Consider the following 20,340-nt stretch of genomic DNA (forward strand, 5'->3'; position numbering starts at 1 on the left):
TCCCATACATCAACATCACCGCGCCATATACCCACATCCGCAGGCTGATGTCACGTGGCGAGCAAGTCCACAGCCGTTGACGAATATAAACGTGGCGAGCAAGTCCACAGCCGTTGGCTAATATAAACGTGGCGAGCAGCATAGTTACCGTGGCCGCCGTGGGATGCCACCACGCAACCGAGTCGTGCTCGCGATCACACAGAAAGCAAGCCGCACGTTTGCCGAAAAAAAAAAAAAGGTAAGTGCCGAAGGTCATGACACGCGCTAACGAAGGGACGCGCCTTCTCGCCCCTTTGTCACGCCCCTCCCTGCGTAGTTTCAGCGCACTCGCTCATACAAAATGAGAAAGCGCTTCTTCAAAAAAGGGCGCTAAAGTGAAAGAATCACTTGGTTTAGATTCATAAACTGTACTCTGAGAACTCTAATGCCACAAATTTCACTATCAAAAGTTTGCTATTGGCGGAGAAAATCAAGGTTGAAGTTTCGGTTTTAAATTTCACGCCGGAATTTCCGCACTTGACGTCACTGTTTTCAATATATTCCGTGTTTCTAAAACTTGGTATTTTAGGTCTGTGGCCCTGACAGATGACAAGGTACTTTCATTTTACCGAGTAGAAAGTACGTCGGACGCAGTAGACGCCGTGAAAATTCATGACGTTGCGGTGTTTGTTGCGGGAATCTCAAGGTGGTGTCGCCGCCCGAATTTTCTTCTCGCACGTTTTCTCTCCTGTCGTCTTGCATTAAGAGGTGTTTTCAAGACTGCGATACTGTACGTTGGCAACACACGGAAAATGATTTTTCTCTGCAGTCTCTGTAAAGGCCACAGCGAGTTCAATGGCGAGAAAGTAGTTTCTTTCTCGCCTTCACTGCTTTCCTACAAGCGACATGTCCCGCAGGTCGCGGGATCGAATCCCGGCTGCGGCGGATGCATTTCCGATGGAGGCGGAAATGTTGAAGGCCCGTGTGCTCAGATTTGGGTGCACGTTAAAGAACCCCAGGTGGTCGAAATTTCCGGAGCCCTTCACTACGGCGTCTCTCATAATCGTATGGTGGTTTTGGGGACGTTAAACCCCACAAATCAACAAGCGACATCGCCTCTATTTCTTCATAAAACGCGTGGCAGTGTCAGCACTAGCGCTAAGCAACACAAAATTTCGCGCTTTCCGTCTGCACGCCGCTATCTAGGCTTGTGCAGTCGCAGATGCAGAAAACGAAGTGAAATAAGTTTATGGCGCATTATAGTCAAGCGAGACAAGGCAGAACTATTATGCGACTGCATGGCAGGAGACAATTCACAACAAATATATCTCGTATCTCAACCAATCGAGAGCCCATTTCGTCCTGACGTCACGGGAGCAAACTGTTGGCGTCACGAATCGGGCCGCAGAAACGAGAAACGCCAAGGGAGAATAATGCACTAATTTATGGTATAATTAGAGGCTGTTTAGTGGCCCTTTAAAGCGTGTGGCGAATCGCCGTAACTCCGCTCGTACTTGAGAGATTCTGAAATGTTTTGCGGCGGTAGATTCGCGAGGCAATAGGCTCCTTTATTGAGCTCATTAGTTGACTAGTTGGAAAAATGTGTAGCAGGGCCCATTTGGATAATTACACCAGTCTATTCGTATATTATTTAATTCATTGTGAACACACGTATACATCGATTGGAGCCGATGACTGGTTACAACATGTCCCTATTTATTAGGAGTTGTGATCTATCAACCTGTAAACTTGCGAGGAAGCGTGTAGTTATGCCTACTTTTCATTCACCCACGGCGTTCTTTACGAAATGCGACAAAAAATGAATAGAACACTAATGTGTTACCACGTTATCATATCGTAGTTTGAGCCCGTAAAACCTCAGCAACTGTTATATTAACCCTAATACACATTATGATAACTTTCGAGGATTGCCACATCGAATTTCGTGCAACTCTGAGGGCTCCAGTTCAGCAGGTGTCTTTCAACGCCAACTAGCTAATATTTCAACCTCTTCCAGCGAGTAATCATGCCAAAGTAACGCTGAACACCCATTTGTCAAACAGAAATTGTCACCCGGTAATGGCACCCGCAGTTCGGAGAAAAAAAAAAAACAGAAATCCGCTATCATTATTGCACTTCCGTCACGAAAACTGAGGTTGAATCCACAAAAATGCTCTTTCCAAAACGCTTTTTCTCACTGATCAGCCGACTTTGTTAATGATTTATTCAGCATCGTGATTGGCTGAAATATCCTCTGACGGGCTTCGCTAGCGTAAACACACCTATGCAAATGGGGGCCCTGGGTTTTACTTTATGCAGCATGTGGTACCATGTCCACGCAGTTCGATACCCTCGCATCCATTTGTTCTATCCGGCGGGATTGAAGCCCGCCGCGGCGGCCGCATTTCCGATGGAGGCGAAAATACTTGAGGCCCATGTACTTAGATACACGTGCACGTTAAAGAACCCTCGGTGATCGAAATTCCCGGAGCCCTTCACTATATACGAGGTCCCTTATGATAATACCGTGGTTTTGGGACATTAAACCCTAACAATTATTATCACCACTTTGTTCTAAACGAAGCATCAATTTATATACCGCAACGTACTTATCTTTCTTTGTATTTAGGAGCTACAAAAATGCACAATTTGCATTTTTCTTGTCAAGTACGTTATTTGTTTGCACAAGCTGGATATATAGTCTGCAAAATTTCTTATGTAACGTGCTCTTGGCCTAAGTCGATCGTCATGCAAAGCCCCCCCCCCCCCCCCCCCTTTCAAGACTCACTGCTATAACGGTAAACTCTACAGAACTATTGCTTGGCATTAAATGATTTGAGGCTCTTTACGGTTAAATGGAAGCTAAACTTTACTCATAATAAGACAAATTAACGTGCACGGTCAGTATGACTAGGCAACAAGTCGACAATTGAAGCCCCAGTAACTGAAAATTTTGATATACTGCTACATTGATTAGTCAGGTTTGTGTACAGGTAAGTCGGAAGCTCACGGTAAATGCAGCTTTGGAGGCCGATCCTTTTAGATTCCCAGTGAAAGCGATAATCACACATCTGACAGAAACGAGAGCAGCACAGGAATAACTGCTGGCTCAGAACGAACGTGCGCACGACCGCTCGCACGAGCGCTGTTGTGGTAGTGAGCGCCAGTGCATGCGGTATCGCCTTGGCTGTCTCAGACGGCCGCAAACAAGTCGCCGTGTCACCGGATGGTGCAATCGGGAAAGCATCTCGCATGTCCGAGCAACAGGTACGGATTGTCTCTACACCGGTTTCATTTCTGCCATATTCCAAAGGGCTTTCCGCGTGCGTCTAGTATCCATCCATTGTTAGATACAGATACGCTAAGAGCCTTGAGGGTTCATATTCGATGCCTCGAACGTGCACCTCACATCCTAAAAAAAAAAAATGATTACCTTCCTGCTCTCCAGTGGCTTAGTCAGGGGACGTTACACCGGGCATCATGAGTGCCGGCAGGATTTTGGCTTGAGGTGTGCGAACCCGTGTTGCATCGAGGCTGGGGAGATAGCTTGTGTAGCTTGGGTGGGGGCAAATGCTGCTGTTGATTGAGGTGGGGCGAGTGCCCCTTTTGACGCCCTGCCAACGCCCATTCCAGACATGCATGCACCTCAGCCGAAACTTCTGTTGTAAGTCTACCATATAGGATATCTAGCATAAAATTACGCAGGCCAACACCCACCTCTCCAGCCCCCGCTGCCCAGTGAGAAAAGTTAAAATAGTCTTCACTTATGACACAGGTGATGTTATTCGCTCTGCGAACCAATGGCGAGACGAGGAAAGCATTTGATTGGACTGTTCGGAAAATGTCGTAGTGAGTCCCATGTGAGTCCCATGCCCCACTTTTTTCGGCGGTTACATCAACTAACCGCTCGTGATTATAAAACAGCCACGATGGCTCGAGTAGCGGATGGCGTGAACATTTCGCTTGACACCACCGACACAAAGCCACCACTGTACTTATAGTACTCTATGTCTGCAAAGACACATTGCTGCACTGGCTATGCAGGATGGTCGTGTACTCCACAGTCTTTCTTGCACAACAAACGCACATACAAGTGGCGCTTTTGCTGAACTTTCGCCACAACTAATGAAACCAAGGACAGGCAACGCCACCTAATGCATAGCTTTCTGTATGTCCCCACGCACTTTTTGTTGGAAGTCACGTTTATCTACAAGTTTTAGTCGCGATAATGCGAAAGGTAACGCGATGTGTTTGTTAACCTCTCCGCTGGTTTATCCGGCTATCTTTATGACATCAATTAGGTGTCATCGAGATATATTTGTCAACATCTACGTGTACGCGCGTGACGCCGTGCATGTTATCCTAATTAGTAAGTGCATATACGGCCAGTTAATCTACGAAGTTTACCCTTTGTACAGCTACTAGTATAGCTGTCAAATGAATTGCTATCGGCATCAGTGATTAAACTTTCGGGCGAAAATGTGACTTTTAGATTCTCAATAGGTTACATTTGTTTCTCAACCTGGATAGATACCATAAAAGACCTTTACTTGCGAGACTGATGCTGCTAACTTAAGCAACTTATACACGAAAGGAAGTACGAACACCGGCGCGAAGCTCCTCGCTCGAGGCAAGTGCTGGCCGAACCCGGCAAATGGCCGATACTGGAATATAAAAACGCACATAGTCACGTTATTTCCCAGCAGTCTATTGCAGCATCATTCCCTACTTTAGCTGTCAAAGATGACTGTCCCCTTCTGAACGCCTTTGGCGCGAAACAAAGGCGTCTGACTCACGTCACGTGGCAATGTTTTCACCCCAACGGTGAGAGTGCGAGCGAGATTTCATGAAGGTTGAATTTAAGCAAATGAAATGTCGCGAAGCATCAGTGCGAGGAGAGAAGCTGTTCTCGAAGCCGAGCACTTCGCCTTGAGTCCACTATTCAACTTCAGCCTTATTCCACATCGGGGCCGATATTTAAAGAGAAAAGAGTCCTTTGATTCATTTTTTTTTTCACTCACTTGTGTAGCTCTTTAAAAAACGCCTTAGCTCTCTTATTGAGAGTCGAGTGTCAAAGAACCTCGTCTTTTTTGTTTTTGCTTTTCGTTTCTTATTGCAGTGGCCACGTCAAGTTAACGTCACGTTTAATTACGTCGCGAGTGCCACAATTTTTTTCCTTCTTTCTATTTATTGCGGCACATTTATGACAAAGGTTGCCCCCGTTATGCTGGTTATGCAAGCGTACGAAAATGTCCACGTTCTGGTTGCTGCTACTTCTTTGAGCACCCCGTCGTCCGTGATTGATTGATTGATTTGTGAGGTTTAACGTCCCAAACCCCGTCGTCCGTAATGTCTTCGATGGGAAGAAGGTAGGCTGCTCATGAAATAAGAGGGCGCAGGTTTTCCTTTGAACGTGCATCTAATTTCGTCGTATATATCGGTCGCCCCTCCGCGGTGGTCTAGTTGCTAAGGTACTCGGCTGCTGACCCGCAGGTCGCGGGATCAAATCCCGGCTGCGGCGGCTGCATTTCCGATGGAGGCGGAAATGTTGTGGGCCCCTGTGCTCAGATTTGAGTGCACGTTAAAGAACCCCAGGTGGTCGAAATTTCCGGAGCCCTCCACTACGGCGTCTCTCATAATCATATGGTGGTTTTGGGACGTTAAATTACACAAATCAATCAATTATATCGGCGCACATTTTGCAGAGGAGACACGCTCGTCACACTGTTATGTGCATGCAGCGCTCTTGTTTACGGTAACTAAACTTGGTGGGGGGACCCTTAAATATGATCGATAACGCATGCTTTGGCTGCGCGGTAACAATTTTCGCTTGGAAAGCTCACCTGTTCTCTGAACATTGATTATAAACTCTATTATCATATCAGCTGCATATTGAAGTTCTGGGATGCAGGATCACGAGTGCGGTGATACTGCCATCTCAGCAATAATTTCCCAGGAAGCCCCATGTAGTGGAATGAAGTGAGCTAGCGATGATTTGCATGCACATATATTCACAGAAGAGCAGCCTCTGTGCAGCTTCTGACACGCCTGAATAGGCCCCCCTGCCGCTAGTTCTCGACAAAAAAAAAAGAGGAGGGGGGGGGGGGGTACTCTAAAAAGGAAAGTAGAAGCGTGTCTATTGCGTACACAAAAAGTCTGTGGACATATGAAGGAAGCAGTCACGAACGCAACTGAGAAAATTTGTGCAGTCCTTCGTTCATTCACAAGTGTGCCTTCCCCCTTTTTTTTTTGTTTCAGGTCAATAAAAAGTTGTTATCATCATCTTCAGGCCGTTGAGATCATGCAACCTGGAAACATAAACACTCACCTAGACAGCAAACAAACACCATTCTTTCTCTTATAGGCTGCTACCAACAGTATACGACGAATTCGAGAGGTTATACGTAGCAGCACCAGTGGCGATGCCGTCTACAGCTGGGACTGTGGATGGTATTCGCCTGGTGTGGAAACTCTCGGTGCGGCAGCAAGGGTGCACTACACCGTCGGCGGAGGCTGTCACGGAGCAAAGCGACCAGCAGCTGCGACTCATGACAGCGGCCGCTAACGACTGGGTGGCAATGTGCCCACAGACGATATTGTCATCAGCAAGGCTATACCAGATCACCAACTCGCATCTCGACCTAGCAGCTGTGTTTCCTAGGAGCAAGCATGCACGTCCGTATGTTCACGCAGCGGCGCGGTCACGTTTGGCACAAACGGTGGGGCGTTATGTTGAGTATACCTGCTCTTGATCTGTCGTGATGTATTAGCGCGCTTAAAAACTGGGTTGTGTAAGCAGAATACTCGTGGAAGGACAAAGCACAGCTGCACACACCGATTTAACTCTCTTGGCCCAGGCAGACTGAAACTGCGAGACATTTGAGGGAACCAGACCCTCGGCGATCGGCCAAAGAAAACACGCGATTCAAATAATAGAAATCCCAGCAATGGAACGAGATAAGGATGAAGGTGAGATACTCACGGCGTTGACTAGCAACACTTGTAGCGGGGTTAATGAGATCGTGTGCGCACGAAGTAGAAAGTGGTTTTCATTCCCCTCTGGTGCTAAAGCTTTCCGGCTATCAACAAAAAAAAAAGCGTTTCCAGGTCGCAGGTAGAGGGATCGAATCCCGGCCGAAGCGGCCGCATTTTAAATGGTAGCGAAAATGTTTGAAGGCCGTGTCAGTGCTTAGATTTATGTGCACGTAAAAGAACTCCAGGTGGACAAAATTTCCAGAGCCCTCCATTATGGCGTCTCTCATAATTATACGGCGGTTTTGGGACGTTAAACCCCAACCATTATTATTAAACAATTTCCAGGTCAGTGTCTACCTTCTTAACGAGAAGTGAAACGTTTCTTTTATCAAATGCAAATATGGTAGTGTCATCAGCACACAGAATGGAATTAGTGGACATTCAGTAAGGTAGATCATTAATATAGATAAAAAACAGGAGCGGTCCTGAAATGGATGCTTGAGGGACACCAATGTTAGTAGTTCGTTCTTTAGATCAGGCATTAGAACAGTCACAACTATCACGCGAGGAAACTCCTCAGAAGCGACAGGGTAGGGCCACATACACCGACCACCTCAAGTTTAGTAAATATAATACTATGATTGTAACTTTCGAATACTTTTGTTAGACCGATGAATACTCATCCTGCTGCTTTTGTTGGACCAATGAACACCGATCCTGCAAATATAACTTTTTCAATATTTTTTAGTTGATAAGTTAGGTAAATAAGTGCCAGGTAAGCAGAGAAACCATAGCGAAAGCAGAACTGATAAGGAGACAGAATATTAAATTTAGCTGGGTACTTTGATAGGAGTAGTCCAATTAAATTCTCGAGAATTACCGAAAGAGGGCAAAATACAAATGGGTCGGTAATTATATATCATTGTGCTATCACCTTTTTTTAAATAACTGGGATTACTGTGCCGCCTTTAAGCTTATTAGGAAACACTGCAGTCTTGAATATCAAACTCGTAATAAAACCCAAAATATTCGAAATCAGGTGCGAAATTAATTTTATATCAGCAGGCAAGACATAATCTATACTTGAACCGGTTGATTTGAGGTGTTGTATGATATTGTAAATTTCTGAATAAGTGGAGGAAAAGAGAAAAAAAAAGAGAGCGAGGCAGACGTCCGAGTGGTATGATTTGTGAGGGAGAGGCTGAGTCAACGCTGAAAACGTAGGAACTGAAAGCGTCATCTATGAGCGTAGGCGAGTTATAGTGTTATCGGACACAATTCTGGATACCTGGTGTCAAGAATTGCTGTTTAGAAAGAAGTTCACAATGTGCCTTTTTACTTTAGCATTCTTACATGTTTGCGGTATTTTTTGTTCGAGAAATGAACCTGTTGCTGCTCAAAAAAAAAAAAAAAAAGGTAAACTCAAAGGTTTGGCTAATATGGGCCGGGTAAGCTGACTTTCTTCCGAGTGCCTGTAACATTGGGAAGCTTATAAGCCCGACCACAACTTCGTATACAAACGAAACCAGATACCTGAATCATGTCAACAACATGGAACTGATTGACGCGTACATAAATGAACACGCGAAGTCACACACAAACACAGGCGTTGTTCTTGTGCCTGTGTTTGCGTTATTTCGTGATCGCACATGTCCCCACTGGTGCGCTGTAGAAGGAAAAATTGCTACCCACCGATTTGTAGCAAAATGGACACAAGGAAATCCTTGCAGCTTCGTGCTAAAAACGGGGTGGATAGCACTTTCCCCCTTTCACAGCTCTTCCTCTACGGGAATGCGCGCAACTGATTTGCCATATTCAAATCCCGCTGTATGGTTGCAATGACCAACTGACCACCAGGTACCTACAGGTCTTGGTGACCAAGGTATACCACAGTTGATGGTTAAGCCGACAATAACTCGTGCAACTGCGCTTGCGTACGAAAGCGGGTCTGTACGTAATAGTACGAGTGCTCTTAGAGGTCTGCCAGGCTGCAGCAGACCCACCACCACTTTCACGGCGGCCAACGCGCAGCGAAGACTCGAGAGCCACAAGCAGCAGACGGCCGCACGTGGAAGCCGGTCGGCGAAGCCGGCAACGCCACTGGCCGGCGAGGGTCCCTTTTAATTGCGCGCCAACATTGCGTCTCAAGGTCGATGCCGCCCGATGGCCGCCAAGAGACAGGCCCACATCGGGGCCCAGCGAGCGAGCGGTGGCGCGTGTTTTTGTACTCTTGCTTTTCCTCCTCCCAGTTTATGGCGCTTTTTGTTTTCCCGGCGAAGGTTATCGGGCGTTTGGCCGCCCGACGAGAGTCGGGCTGAGGCAAACAAGAACGTTCGCACCCCCAATCGCGGCGCGCTACAACGCACCATAGCGACCTCCATTATACACATATACACCAGTACTAAGCCCGGTAAGCGCTTTGTCCATCGTCTTTACTGCCGCATGAGCAACGAACACATACACGGCCGCGCATTGGCGGTGCACCCCAACAAAGAGCTGCAGCTATGAGGCGCTGTGGTTAAGTAAAGAGCAGCATTTAAAGTCAACTAAGGTAACAGTGTACTGATCTTATCTCGCTTATAAAAACAAGCTGATATAATGCTGCTGTTTTTCATCACACAAAGGAACGACAGTTGACTAAGAGACGCGAGACAGAAACCCCCCCCCCCATATATATATATATATATATATATATATATATATATATATATATATATATATATATATATATATATATATATATATACGAACAACCGTCAGCTGCGGGCTCGTAATAATAATGCCAATAGGAAAACAATGAGTGTCCCACACTCGCCGCATTGGTAACAGGCGGCGCTGACTGACGCTCCCACATTTAATACACCTATACATGCCCAATAAAGTGGATGGGGTGATAGCCGCCGCGGTACCGCGGTAGCTCAGTTGATATAGCATCGAACGCGTTATTCGAAGGTCGCTGGTTCGGTTCTTGCCCACGGCAAGTTATCTTTTCATCCACTTTTCTTTCTTCACATTTACATTACAATTAGTTCTAATATTATCCCCTATACTTTCCTTGGCATAATTGTCTGTCAGTTCTCATAAATACTACGAATGAAGACATTTAACTAAGCTCTGTCATGCACTACTGTGGTGGACGTACCGCGCATGCAGCACTGCATAATAGAATGGCTGTGAAGTCAACCGTATTCTGATTCGATGAGATCAATGAGACATGCACTGACCAAGCAGTATACGTACAGGTATGTGTCCAGCGGGCCTCACACACGGTATTGCCCCCCCCCCCCCCTCAGTTTTCATAATCCTCTCTAAAAAATGTAGTCATGTTGGCTCAGTTCCGGCTGACTTTCTGGCCATATATTCCTAATACATTCTCTATTCTGATATAGACAACATAATGACAACCACAAAAATATTGACACGCACAGGTTTAAAACGAGAGGAAATGACTGCTAAGCATCTCACTCAAACAGAGATAATTGAGTCTAAATAATATCTGGGGCTTTACGTCCCAAAACTACAATGGGGTTATGAGAGACGCCGTAGTGGAGGAGGGCTCCGGAAATATTGATCACCTGGTGTTCTCTCACGTGCACTGACATCGCACCACACACGGGCCTCAACCACGCCTCCAGCGAAATGCCACCGCCCCGACCGGGATCGAACCCGCTACCTTCGGGTCAGCAGCTCAGCACCGTGGCCACCGATCCACTTTGCGCGAGATAATCGGGTCTAGCTTAAGCGTTTCGCAGTACACACCATATGTATACGGCGTTCAAATTTTGTGAAATGTACACACTGTTCGCAATACCTGCGAAAAAACGCCAGCTCTTACAAAACGCTTTATATTTTAAAGAACACTTCATGAGCGCGCTGCAAGGTCCCTAAGCTTAGAAATAAATAAATAAATAAATTAATTAATAAAAGGCCACAGAGCGGGCAGTTGCACAACAGCAGTTAACTTTAATAACTAATGATTATATCGAACAGAGTTAACTACACGGGTATAAAAATGAACATAACGTATAATATTCGCGGATGTATAGCCTCGTTCTATGAAACCCACTCGTTACAATGTTATAAGCTCCTCTAGTCTTACAATCCTGCGACAGTATGGTGAGCTACGCATAGAGCATTGTCTGCATTTGCCGACGGTGTCCATTTCGCCGCAATCTGAACGCGCTGGAGCAATCAAAAGCGACGTTTCAAGTTGCGCGACAAGCATGAATAGAAGCGATACGCTTTCAGCTGTGTAGAAAATAAAAATACAAAAACAAACAAACAAAAAAGAACAGATGAGCGCAAGCCGCGACAACATGACACACGAAGCTCAACTCTCGAAAATATACAAGAAGTTACAACGTTGCAAGGCCTCAACTTACCATACGATCTAGTTCGACACTGTACACCCTATACGCTGCTGAATGGGCACACGATGGCACGGCCCTTTTTAACTTACAGCGTGCCTCCGCCGCACGCCATAACAGAAATAGGACCGCACGATTCTTCAGTCGCACGATGAGAACGGCGGCTTTTTCGAGCTCGATACTGCCCTGCCACGTTATCATTTTAACAGGCTATCACAATACACAAAAGTAGAGTTTAAAAATATGGCGGAACACGTAATTACGACGCGACCGAATGCATGTTATTCAGCGTTGCCTGGAGTTGGACTATTTTTTGAGTTCTCAAATATTGTTTAATTAGATCTGTTTAATTAATTATCTTTTGAAGGAACGAAGATGGATTAAAAATTTCAATTAGAAAGTTGTACATCTGTTTGCAAAACGTCCAAATATAGTTTTGAACTTTATATCTGTTAGGTATTAGTGTTCTTCTGCAAATTACAAATGCCTGCAAAATAAAAAAATACCACGTGACAAACCCGCTCGCGCGTCATTGCGCACGATGATTCTAGTGGTCCCTAACGTTCCGCGTACGAACAACACGCTTCCCTCGCACCGGTTCATGACAGCGGCAAGCAGTCACAGCGGTTATCATTTTTGTGGCCGATAGTTTATCGTGTTCATGGTAAAGCCACCACAATCGTTGTGGCCCTGCCAAGGCAAATGTTATGGTTGTTCGTACGCAGAACGTTAGGGAGCACTAGAATCATTGCGCACACTGGCACACGAGCGGGTTGGTCACATGGTATTTCTTGTATTTCACGGAAATTTGTAATCAGCAGAACAACCCTAATACCAAACAGATATGAAGTTCAAAACAGTATAATCGGACGTTTTGCCAACCGATCTACAACTTTCTCATTGAAATTTTTTATCCATATTCGTTCCTTCAAAAGTTCGTTAATTAAACAGGTCTATTAAACGATATTTGAGAACACAAAAAATTGTCTAAGTCCAGGCAATGGTGAGCAAAATGCATTTCGTTGCGTCATAATTACGTGTTCTAACATATTTTTAAACGCTGCCTCAAGTTACGTGGGACGCCCTTTATAGGAGAAACCACTTGGTGGCTGGGAAGCCATCAAAATGACTTGGACACTGAATACGCATCTGTTTCAGATGCTGTTGGTGACTATACGGCCGCGTTCATGACCTGAGTAATTAATACACGGTGGAACAAGTAACAATTGCAGATACGACCAATTGGGGCAACAGGCATTCCCTCAGCATTAAGGAACTTACAGGATTAAAAAGTTTAAAATTTCCCCCAAAGGTCTATTTCGTTCCACGGACATGTAGCACTGTCGACTGTGTCGTCGCATTTAAACAGTTTCCTCTCTGTTTCACAGTTTGTGAATGCAGCTGTATTCCTGTGGGGCTTCTGTATAGTCATACATTGCATCATTTTAACACATGATCTTTTTTTTTCAGGCTGGATACGGCCAGGCAACTTTGGCGCTAAGTATATTAGCCGCCTTGTTGTAAGGCCATTAAGTGAATTGGAAAATGGCACAACAGACTGTTCAAATTAAATCACCACTTTTACGAACAAGTGCCCAGGGAAAATGATTGGTGTAACCTTGAGAGACAGGAAGAGGGCAGAGTGCGTCAGGGAACAAACGGGTGTTGAGGACATATAGTTCAAATTAAGTAGTGCAAGACATGTGCAGGGCACGTAGCACGTAGGCAGGATAACCGCTGGTCATTAAGTGTAACTGACTGGAGGCCAACAGTAGGAATACGCGCGAGGGGTAGACGGGAAGATAAGCTGGAAGATGAGATTGATAAGTTTGCAGGTCGCTTGGCAGCGGCAAGCGCTGGACAGGGCTGCTTAGCTGAACATGGGAGAGGCCTTTGACACGCTGCGGGCGTAGTCAGGCTGGTGGTGATGAAGATGATGCTCATGGCCCGTACTCAGTAAAGCTAATTACGATAACTAGTAACAGAAACTTACAACAAATTCTGACGTATTATTAGCGAAAGCATCCGGCCAATAAAACAGAACACTTACTACAGAAAGCTAAACAACCTTTGCGAGGCAAATTATTAGTAACGCAGCCGGCCAGTGACCAATGCGAAGAAAATGTCTGAATTTGGCCTCAGATTTTGCGCGCGCACACACGGAGAAAATGGAAGCTATTTAATTGTTTCTAGTAATTTAGCCACAATGGCTACTTTCAACTACGTGTATATATATATATATATATATATATATATATATATATATATATATATATATATATATATATATATATATATATATATATATATATATATATATATATACATACACGCGAATTTCTCTTTCTGGTTCAGGCCCAGCAATATAAAACTTGGCTGGTTGCATTATGTTTACATTCATTCAAAACAATGTTCGATTCTGAAGTATTACCCTTCTCTACTTCGCATGAACCATGCATCTCGTACCTTGCCGTTTTCTTGTTTCACTGCTTTCAAAGCGAACCAAGACCGATATGGTGTACAACTGTTCCGTTCTGTCCCTGATCTGGCTTATGTCCCTGCAGACGCAAGCACGCACGAGAACTCTCAACTTTTTCTGAAGAGCTTTTTCCGACTCTCGCCTTATAGATTTTTTTTTTATTTTAGCGATAACTACATTGGCCGTATTCTCGCCGTCACGTTGTGGCCAGTGGCAGCCCCACGAGCTCAGCCGTTGCCTAGCAACCGCCGAAGCTGGCAGCGCTTCTCACCACGCCATCTAGCATGACGTCAGAGGAGAAGTGGCGGCTCGGCGGGATTTGTCGGCAGATATGGAAAGCGAGTCGGAGCGACCGACAGAAGCCAGGCTTCGTCGTCAGAACGAGCCGCACGCCCCGAGAAGCGCACATAATCGTACAGAGAACCAGGCTAAACATACGCTTAACCATACTTCTCACTACGCACACCCAGGCATAACTAAGTTAAGCCACATCCAATTTCGTTTTTTCTTTTTTTCTTGAGACTGAACACCGTTGTCTCCTCTGAGATGATCTGCCTATCTGTACAGCCGACACCTAGCCGATGAGTGCGTCGAAAAGCAGAAAGTTTCAGTTGGGGCTCGTGTACCAGAAGCAGAAAACACAGGGGAGGATTCCGATTGGTGCACTTCCCCTCCATTATCTTGCGATCTTTTGCAACGATCGCAGCGGCTTGCAATGGGCCGTTCAAGATAACGTAGGCTTCGCGAGAAAGAGTTCGCAGAGTGATAAAACACAGAGCCGAAACGGGTCGACAGTGCTCATGATTACAGCGCAAAATATTTGTTGTACACAAACGAACCTATTTTCGCCGGCAGTAGAGGCAGAAAGATCGGCGGCACACTACAGAGCTGCCACTCCGAGCGGGGACCTCCAACGTTATTCCCAAACTGTTTCACCCTTGTTCGGCGCATCAGTGCGCAGTGGTGTGCGCACACGCAAAGGCGGCAACTAAGTCACGGAGAGCAAATAAATAAATAAATAAATAAATAAATAAATAAATAAATAAATAAACTGTGCAAAATCAGTCAACATATGTAATTTTGTGATGGAGCGTCACCCCGGCTTTCTTTTACCTTCACACCATGGGATTGGATTGGATAAACTTTTATTTCACACCATGGGATAGACAAGCACAATTAGTATTACCCAAACATCTCAGCTAACTCAGATACGAGAAGCACGGAAGTGTTTCGCGTTACACCACCAGTGAAAAAATCAAAGCAACCATAGGCGAACGTGGGGGCGGGGGCTGGAATGAGGGGGCCTAGACACCAAAGAGGGGAGGGGGCGCAAAGCCTGCCCCATAGATTGACTTTATTGGGAGGAGGGGCGGGGCACTGCAACAAACCTTCACTCTCCCTGAAGGGGAACCCTGCGCACGCTTATGAGGGCAGCTGTTAGTCATTCACAAGCGTTTCAAGTGAAATGGACGTCTATTACGAAGAAAAAAAATACCCATCCATTCGCATCACCTTCCTTTTCTTTGTGTAACACATAAACATATAATTGTATTTCGCCTAGTTTACAAACAAAAAATACTCGAAATTCCCAAGAACGTTCTTCGGAATGTTAGTAGCATATTCTATTTTATAATCTCACTATTCTAAATTTCCTCTTTTAGCTGTCTGGATATTTGAATCGCAAAACACTAAATATGCATGCCTGCTTTCCACAATGCTCTCGTTTTACCTTTGTTTGCACATGTTTCGCTTTGTTTAGAATCAAGAAAACACTCGATATACATAAGAAGGTTCTTTGGAATACAAGCATTCTATTGTATTTCGTAATTTCACTATTCGAACTCTCATCTTATTTCTGTAAGGTTATCTGAATCGCGAATCACTAAACATGCATAATTGTTTTTGTTTTTATGTCCTCATCTCACTTTCGTTTGCACTGGCGCGGCGCGAAAGAGGAATAAAAACAAGAGAACGGCTTTTCGGAGGGCTTGACGACAGCGTTGCGGCAACGCGGAAGCCATTGTGCTTAAGGCCGTTGTTGGAAAACAGCAAGGCCGAAGAGCGTTGACACTCGGGCGCGCGCAAGTGGCCGCAAAAGTACACATCGCGTTACGGTATAGCTCTAGAGAACAGCTGAATGTTTCGCACAACTCTCTCGAACCATGCATGCAACTGCACAAGATGACCCTCCAGTCGTCACGGCATACGAGCCTCATATCGGGCATGTGTATGCATTCATGCTTACTAGTTCTAGTTAAAAAAAGAGGGAAGAAAGAAACATTTAATTAGATGCATTAAGAGTACGAGAAAAAGAGAGAAAGGAAGGGACGTTCATGTTAAAAATATATCGAAAATCCGGGGTTTTACATGCCAAAATCGCTCCGCCTTTTTTCGACTTATTATAGCAAAGTCGCCTCGCCACCCAAGCACTCCGTACAAATGATTAACTAGCGAAAGCTGGAACGTGCGGCCTCGGTGTTTAGCAGTGGGTTCAACCCGACGCTGCGCTCAAGCCATTCGCAATTATTGGTTATATGTTAGTGCTTCTTAATGAGGTTAGACACACGTTTGACACGGGTTTACCACAGTGTTTATTTCACATGCCGCACACACACGTCGCAGCCGAAGTCAAAGTGCCGCTAGAGAAGCTCCAGCCGAAAGCGGGCGTTCGCACCCGCAACCATAACGTTCACGCTGTTGTGCCACCAACGCCGCTTGTTCGGCGCGGCGTTGTTGCAAGCGTTTGGCATCGCGAGCTAACTCGGCGGCGTGGTTAGCAGGATCCGCTCACCACCGGTGCTTGCATTTCCGTTCGCGATTTAGCGCGGCTTGAAAGGCTGCCCGATCATCGCTACGCAGTTCCTGCCAGTACTCGGCCTCCCAGGCCTGTGTTTTGTTCCCGGACAGCACCATCGGCCCAGCGAATGCGAGCGCTCTCACATTTCCACTGTAGGCGCTCTTGTAAAGCTTTTGCGCCCGCAAACTTCACAGTCTGAACCTCCGATCTATCACAAAGTTGTCCGCTGTTCGGGAGTTCGTAGGATCCGTGGCTTACAAATGTGGAAGCTCTCAGTAGAAACTCATGCACGTGTGTTCGGTAGCATGTCTGCGACGCGATGGACGACGTAACTCACAGAGCAGTTAATGACGCGCGTGCTTGGATACGACGCTGAGAACGACGCAATTGATACCACGGCCAATGGAGACCACTAGGACAGCGATACCGACCAATTTTTCGTTTCTCCTCTCCGTATATAGCTTTTGCTGTAAAAATCGTTTCGCGTAAAGCCAGCTAAACCCGCTTACTGATTCCGAAGATGTACACTGCGCTCAGACTTCGCGCACACACAGGCAGATGAGCCGCACGGATCGAATAAACGCATGCTTATCCAGCACAAGTGCATACGGCATCATGTTAGTTTCAATCGACGTGCGGATGCAGCACTTCCACGCGAAGCGCGCAATTTGCCGCAGTCCCTAACCGTTCGAGGGAAGCGGCATTGACAATACACATACGTTTCGCAATAGACTATTCGTATATATTAACCGCAACACAATGGGTTTCCTGATGAATATGTGTGGCGTTTAACGTCAAGAACCACATTATGATTATGAGCTATACGTCGTAGTGGAGGTCTCCGGAAATTTCGACCACCTGGGGTTCTTTAGCGTGCACCCGAACCTGAGCACACGGGCCTACAGCATTTCCGCCTACATCGAAATCTTGTCGCGCAAAGATATAACAACCACACTTCTGGGTCGTCGCAGCGCTGCCACAGCACATTAAAAAGGCTGCGCAAAATACAGAGGCGGTGTATATGGCAGCAGCTTTCACCGGTCTTTGGTTCGTGAGTGCACGTGCAGCATTACGTACCGCGTGACAGTTACGACACACTCATCGTGACACCGGAAGATTTCTCAGCGGCTGCACACTACATACGCCTGCGTGACGATGCCGCCATATAAGGCGCACTACGAAACTGTAGCTTTCTGGGAATCAATGCGGAGGCTATATGATCGGCGGACACAATACGTCACCGGGATAGACGCCGTCAGCAGAACACTACTTACACGTGGACGTCTTATTATTATTATTTTTTTTGCCGCAGACGCATTTCAGGGATCTGTCTAAGATGAAGCGGCCTCCGCGAAACAAATAAACTGCTAATGCGCATACGAGATACTCTACTCGTTACATATAAGATGCATATAGAGCACACCAGTCTCGGAGGAAAACAACATGAGAGATGCAAAAAAAAAATGTCTGGTTTGCTAACCAGCACGAGTGAAGGAAGGGGGGTAAAGTCAGGCAGTGAGTATACAGCAGTGCGAAAAACGTAGTGCTTACAAACAGCATCACTCAGAAATACTCACTCCTTTTTGATCGGACTGATTGATCGGAGGTTCAGACTGTGAAGTTTGCGGGCGCAAAAGCTTTGCGCACCGTTAGTATCATTGTCCTCGTCTCGGTAAAGAAAGGCGCTCCGGATCGTGCTCAACAAGCCTGACAATTGCACTCGTGCGGCAAACGAACTATACTTGAACCGAGGCCCTCTTAGACGTCAAGATCCCAAGTTCCTTTGAGTACATTACGGAGTTGTTTTAGAATTCTAAGCGCACAAAAAAGAACGACCATTGTCAGGCATCTTCATCCTCTTTATCTCCAACGGGCTCATTTCCTATGTTATGCTATTTTCTCTTCCTGTAATGTACAGTAGCCAACCTTTCACAGCATATATATTTCAGGTGTAAACAAAATGAGAGACTGAACATTGTTTTTCGCAAGGATGACAAGGTAAACATTAGGTATTGCCGTGGACGGATCACATTTTACTAACCGTAATGTGCAACATAATCACCCAAATGAACTTATGACCCGCACCGCTACAACTAAGAACAGTCTATGTACCTCCCGTTGACGTTTGATCGTCGTATCCCTAGCGCGATCAACAAAACTTGGTCCCCACCCAAGAATATACAGACATCAGTCCCCAGGCACGTATTAAGCTATGACGTCAGGCGTAAACGTTGTAAAGACGAAGATTCCGCACCAACTACCACACAAAACAGCATCACAGTATTCCAACATCCCCTCTCTAGATTTACAGATACCGACTGGAAGACGTGACATAGTCGCCACAAAGCATAACCTAACGATCCTGTCATTTGCATGAACCAGACTAAAGATGAATCACGGGTCATAGCTAAAGCTGCAGGAAACACAACGTGACTCTCATCTCAACGTATTTTCTACACGTACCCGGAACTGTACAGTGCGCGGCTGAATCAAACTGCACGGTTCAATAGCACACTCAATCCAACAACAGCGGGACACACACGGAACTCGCATTGACTTGCCTATATGAAGGAGCAAAATCGCAATTCAGTTGTTGAAATGTGGTATTATTAACAAGTATTTCCAGTGAAATCGTTTTGCGTTGTTGCTGATAATCCTGCTTCTCAATCCTTTCATTTTTTTTTACCTGCGGCTCATTTACCCTTAAAATAAGGCTGTTAATGTGCACCGCTGTATAATCGCCAAATTGTACATTGGGAGGTGGGGGGGGGGGCGGTGCTTGTAGCGTGACAATATAATTTTACCAGAATGTTCCAATGGATCTCAGTTGCATATAACCGGAAGTCGTTTTTTGGTAACTAACTTTATTCGTTAAGTCAAATTTTTTTCGCCTCCTTCCTGTTCAGTTAAGGCAGGCCACCGCTGTCACCGACAAGAGGTGGCGCTGCGTACACATGCCCTCTAGAGATACTGTATATGCTACCTTTAGCATATGCGCCCCGCCGCGGTGGTCTAGTGGCTAAGGTACTCGGCTGCTGACCCGCAGGTCGCGGGTTCGATTCCCGGCTGCGCCGGCTGCATTTCCGATGGAGGCGGAAATGTTGTAGGCCCGTGTGCTCAGATTTGGGTGCACGTTAAAGAACCCCAGGTGGTCGAAATTTCCGGAGCCCTCCACTACGGCGTCTCTCATAATCATATGGTGGTTTTGGGACGTTAAACCCCACAAATCAATCAATCAATCTTTAGCATATACAGTAACTTTAATGCTCTTTTTGCTGTCCTCTAGTGTCTCCAGCGGCCGCATACGCAGATGTCCCCAAATCCTGGTCATGGATCAGGGTGAGTATTCAGTGACGCACTGGGTGCAACACAGTTCCCGGCATATTCGCGCCGAGAGAGCCGAGCAGCGGCTCACGCGTTGTTGTCTTGCATAGTGTGACAGGCTGGCTCCCATGTCACACGCGGTGAGCGTGCACACTTCTCGTCGTGCTTGCAACGAGGTTAAACCTCTGCAAATCAATCCTCTCATCCTTTCCCAAAGCAAACAAAACCAAAGATGTCGCTCGAGAAAAAATTGGTTTAACCGCTACGACAAATGTTTCTCGAGCGATCTCACAGACGCTAATTCTCGCAGCATACAGGGCTGTCGCGACAGGGTCCGTGCTTTGGCAGCGCGACCACGGCGAAGCGCGAGCCGCGCGAAGCCGGGTCCCGTGCCAAAAATTCTCGCGCGCAAGAGGTCG

The 20,340-nt window shown here is 46.1% G+C and overlaps 1 protein-coding gene across 4 annotated transcripts in view; it reads right to left on the reverse strand.

Moving 5' to 3' along the window:
* Positions 1-20,340, reverse strand: part of for (cGMP-dependent protein kinase for) — a 182,900-nt gene that overhangs the window by 45,577 nt on the left and 116,983 nt on the right. The gene's annotated exons all lie outside the window — the stretch shown is intronic.

Source organism: Rhipicephalus microplus, chromosome X (genome assembly GCF_043290135.1).
Source record: "Rhipicephalus microplus isolate Deutch F79 chromosome X, USDA_Rmic, whole genome shotgun sequence".
Classification (NCBI taxonomy): Eukaryota; Metazoa; Arthropoda; class Arachnida; order Ixodida; family Ixodidae; genus Rhipicephalus; species Rhipicephalus microplus.